The sequence below is a fragment of the Melozone crissalis genome, unplaced genomic scaffold (assembly GCF_028551555.1).
Source record: "Melozone crissalis strain CALT ecotype California unplaced genomic scaffold, PUWL_Pcris_2 ptg000046l_1, whole genome shotgun sequence".
NCBI classification, from domain to species: Eukaryota; Metazoa; Chordata; class Aves; order Passeriformes; family Passerellidae; genus Melozone; species Melozone crissalis.
Window position 1 is genome coordinate 13,890,068 of NW_026535824.1, and position 5,412 is coordinate 13,895,479.

Consider the following 5,412-nt stretch of genomic DNA (forward strand, 5'->3'; position numbering starts at 1 on the left):
TTTTCTCTGACTGGGTACGTGGCTTCTCTCTCTCCTGTCTGCAAGTTAAGCTACATGCGTAACCTGGCAGGAACAACCTGACCCACAGGGAAGTGGGAGAGGACTCTTTGTCAGGATATGAAGGGGAGGAAACGGAAGAATGGGATCAAACTGTAGGAAGTGGATCAGATTTAATGATGGGAAGTTCTTTACTCTCAGGGTGCTTGTCCCTGACACAGGGACCAGTGCAGAGAGACTGTGGATGCCCCATCCCCAGCAACATCCAAGGCCAGGTGGGACAGGGGACGCAGCAACCTGAGACGTTGCTCAGCTTGGAACCAGATCATCTTCAGGGTCCCTTCCAAGCCAAACCATTCAAGGATTTGATCATTTTGCCATCCCCATCTACCATGGTGGTGTGGCCCTAAAACTTCAGTGACATCACAGCTCCCAGAGGGTTCCAGGTGGAACGTCCAGGACCTGGAAATGAGCACAGCAGACACTTCACCGACTGCCAAGGTTGAGTTGCTGCTCACCCTGCACTCTGACCCTCAGCACAGAGCTGCTGCTGCTGCCTGGGCTATTACTGCTGCAAGATTTGGAGCGCCAATCCCAGCACAATGTGCTCTGCTGTGCCCATGGAGGTACAGTGCCATTCCAGGGAGAGGGCACCCGGCCTGGGCAGGCTGCAGCCATGTGGGAATGGATGGTGTGGGACAAGAAGCCCACTGGGATATTGTGCTGCCCCTTGCAGATTGACAGAGACATTGTGGAGGAGATGGATGTGGACCTGGGCCTGGATGAGGAAGAAATGATGGAGGTGGACTCCTCCTCTACTTCCATGTCCTCCCCTGTTGAGGACATGGAAGTAGACGAGGAGGAGACCATCGAGGAGATGGACATAGATGAGGAGGATGACCCTGAGGACATGGAAGTTGATGAGGAGGATGAGGAGGAGCCCATGGTGTTTGGATGAAGATGCAGCCCCAAAAGTAAGACAGGCAGATGCTTCCCACGCCCTGCCCAAACACACACTGGGTCCCCTGACGAAAGGCTGGGGCTGGGCTGGATGGCCCCGCTCAGGGACACGGTGCCCGCAGGGGGCCTGGATTGTGCTGCCACAAGCACCAGCCCCGGCCTGCCCTGCGCTTGCCTGGGGCCACGCCAGCCCTGCCAAGACCGACCCAGCCCCTGGGGCCCAGCTCCCAGCCCTACTGGGCCCAGTGCTGCCAGCTGAGTCCAGCTCTGCTGCTTCCTTTCTTCCAGGACTCATGCACATGATGGCACAGATGCCACGCGTTTGTAAATACGTTTGAAAGTTGTGAAGTTCCTGTAAATATGTTGACTACATTAGAAGTTTTCTGTTAATATGTTTTGAAGATTGTTAGCCCCTCGGATCTCATGTAACTACGTTCTGTACATTGTTGTTGATGTAGTTATAACGATTGTTATAAAGAAAAATGTTCTGTAAATCCTAGATTTGCCTATCTTTGGCAAATAAATATTGTTTCTTTTGAAAACCTGACTTCTCTTGGCCATTCCTTTGGGCAAAGGCAGCCTGTGCACACTTGTGGGTTCCACTTGTTCCACGTTCCCCAGGCTGGAGGTCCCTGGGGGTGCTGGCACGGCCACCCTGGGGCTGGGGGTCGCTGTGCACAGGGGCTCCCACTGACACCACTCCTGGCACTGGGCACTGCTGCTCTTCCTGGCCTGCACCACAGCGCTGTCCCCAAGAGCTCAGCTCTCACCAGCTCTCACACGGGGGGCTCTCACAGCACTGGCCCCGGCAGCCATGTCACCAAAGCAGGCAGCAAACCTTCAGCCACCCTTCCTGCTGCAGCCACAGGCACTCCTGGGCCCAGAGCCACCATCAGGCCACAGCCATGCAAAATCCACCTGCACACTCTCAAGGCCACCACAGCCTTGGCAACTGGGCCACCTGCCTCTGGGCTGCTGCAGGGGCTGATCTTTAAGCATTGATGCCTCTATAGGCCTTGGGCTCTGCTTCCCAGCCTGCTCTGCACTGCCCTGAGCCTGCATTGTTCCAGAGACAAAAGCCAAGCCAGGGCATCCTCACCCTGCCCGCATTCCTGCTGCTGCCAGCAGCCACTGGCCCCTGGGCCTCACTCAGGTGACAGCTTGTTATGGTTTAGGCCTGGCAAAGCCAAGGCCCCCATAAATATACCTTTTACCTGATATCTGCTGTGAGATGTGGCCAGGAAATAAGCAAAGCAGGCTCCAACTTAAACATAAAGAAAAGTTTATTAACTAAACTACACACACAATTACTAAACTACACACACAATTACTAACCTACACACACACAGGGAAAAAAACAAGGAGAATGAAAACTACACAGAAACACTTCCTTATCCTCCTCCCACCAAATTCCCAAACACATTTACATTTCCCAAAAAATTATCCACACTCGGTCTGGCACCACCCTTTGGAAAAAAAAATCAAATCTTCAGCTCATAAGGGATAGACGGAGTCCTTCCTTGTGCCACGGACTTCTTGTCACAATCAGCAATCCGCCCGGTATCTTGCTATCTCGTGACATCTCCTTTCCATGCCGAGGTGCTCTCACCACCTGGCATGGGATGGGGCAGGGGCCTGCCTTCAGGGCCTTTTAAGAATGCCTCGTCTCGTTCCAAGCAGAGTACAGTCACAATCCTGGGACCTCTGTCCCCCCCCCAAGTCTTCTATACCCCCTGGGGCCGAGGGGTCTCAAAACCAAACTCTCTTGACGCCGAGCCTCCGCTTCCCCCTGCAATACAGCCTCTGCCTCACCAGGAAACAGTCCATGGAAATACAACAAAAAAGAGTCCAGCAAAAACTGCCACTCCATCTTCCTCCATTCCTTCAACATCTCTCTTCTCCCTTTGCCAGACCCTCCTTACTGGCCTAATTTTCTTCCTTCATCTTCCACTCCTGTCCCTTTCCCAGGAAAGGCAATGTTCTGCGAAGCCTTCATTCCCCAAAGGGTTAAAAGTTCTCCCAGGCGGCCGGACTGCCTGCTGCCCCCCCCTTTCTCCTCCCAGCCGTGCTGCCTGCCGGCACATGATATCAAGTTTCAAGATATACAGTTCGAGCACGGGCTGCATTCTCTGGGGGGGGGGGAATAAACTGGTCGCTCAAGGGTCTGCCACCCTTCCTCCGAACCCGGGCCTACCGTAGATGGGCCACGTGGCTCTCCCCTCCCCCAGCCCAGCCAGCAACTGGGCCGGGGGAGAAACTTCTTCACGCCGGAAATCCCAAGAGGACTCCGAAGGCCAAGAGCCCTGCTTTTAACCCCTTGGGTTCGTAGTCTCAAGAGGCGGATCCAAATGTCCCACTGGTCAAACTAAGTGCCCATCTTAAATTACAATTACCCATTGGTAATCACAGCAAAACAAAATATCCCAGATGTCCCATTTCCGGTCAAACCACGACACAGCTGCAGGGACAGGGCAGCCTGTGCTGGGCAGGGGGCACGGGGCTTTGGGCCCTGGGGCTGCTGCTGCTGCTGCTGCTGGGGGGCATGGGCCCAACAGGGCCTGGAGCTCAGCCCCTGCCCGGCCAGCTGCCCCCGAAGCCCCACACTCCCCAAGCATCCCCATCACAGCTGCCAGGGGGAAATACCATAGGCTTCAGGAAGGAAATTCTCCATAGTGACTACACCAAGGGGTCCAAGTGGAAAGTCAGCACCAGCTGATGATTACAGCACCTTGACAAAGGTGGATGCAGGGCAGGTGAGATCTCCAGGGCCTCTGGCAGTGCCTGCTCTGCACATGAGCCTGTGGGGCTGCTCCCATTGGGACCCAGCAACAGGCTCAGGCCAGCCCTGAGCCCCTCACTGATGATCCCAAGGAGCAGGTTCACAAGCAGTTTCAGACCACTGCCTGCAGATATTTCAAAGGACTACATGTCATTCTAGGAAGCCACCTTGCACATTTAGTTTTGGTGTCGTGGCATGAAAAGCCATGAAGGTGCCTATCAATGTGCACTCAGGGCACTTCCACTGCCATCCCAACACAGGGAACACAAAGGACAGGCCTCAGCTTTCAGGACTGCAGAGCTCCTCACTAGCAATAAAGTCTCAGGACAGGCAGGAACTGAGTGCACCGGGGAACCTGGCCTCTAATAAAAGGCATGATTCCAACAGCCCATCCAAACCAATGCCTTGCATGTCTCTACATTTTCCGTCTTCTCTCATCTCTCGTGTCATTTTCCCCATTTTCTCTTACTGGGAATTTGGCTTCTCTCTCTCCTGTCTGCAGGTTAGGCCACACGTGTGACCCTGCAGGAACAGCCTGACCCAAAGGGGAGTGGGAGAGGACTCTTGGTCAAGAACTGTAGTGACAGGACAAGGGAGAATGGGATCAAACTGCAAGAGTTGGAAGAGATTTAATGATGGGAAGAAGTTCTTTACTCTCAGGGTGCTTGACCCTGACACAGGGACCAGTGCAGAGAGGCTGTGGATGCCCCATCCCCAGCAACATCCAAGGCCAGGTGGGACAGGGGCCGCAGCAACCTGCTGTGCTGGGAGCTTGCTCAGCTTGGAACCAGATCATCTTCAGGGTCCCTTCCAAGCCCAACCATTCAAGGATTTGATCATTCTGCCATCCCCATCTCCGAATGCACAGCGCCCCTGCAACATCAGTGACATCATAGCTCCCAGAGGGTTCCAGGTGGAACATCCAGGACCTGGAAACAAGCACAGCAGACACTTCACCGGCTGCCAAGGGTCAGTTGCTGCTCACTCTGCGCTCTGACCCTCAGCGCTGAGGTGCTGTTGCTTCCTGGGCTTTTCCTGCCGCCTGCTCTGGAGTGCCAATGCCAGGACAATGTGCTCTGCTGTGCCCATGGAGGTACAGTGCCATTCCAGGCAGGGGGCACCTGGCCTGGGCAGGCTGCAGCCATGTGGGAATGGATGGTGTGGGACAGGAAGCCCACTGGGAGATTGTGCTGCCCCTTGCAGATTGACAGAGAAACCGTGGAGGACATAGAAGTTGACCTGGGCCTGGATGAGGAAGAAATGATGGAGGTGGACTCCTCCTCTACTTCCATGTCCTCCACTGTGGAGGACATGGAAGTAGACAAGGAGGACACCATCGAAGAGATGGAGGTGGTTGAGGAGGATAACACCGAGGAGATGGAAGTTGACGTAAAGGATGAGGAGGAGCCCATGGTCCTTGGATGAAGATGCAGCCCCACAAGTAAGACAGGCAGATGCTCCCCACGCCCTGCCCACACACACACTGGGTCCCCTGATGCCAGGCTGGGGCTGGGCTGGATGGCCCCGCTCAGGGACACGGTGCCCGCAGGGGGCCTGGATTGTGCTGCCACAAGCACCAGCCCCGGCCTGCCCTACGCTTGCCTGGGGCCACGCCAGCCCTGCCAGCCCCGGCCCAGCCCCTGGGGCCCAGCTCCCAGCCCTGCTGGGTCCAGTGC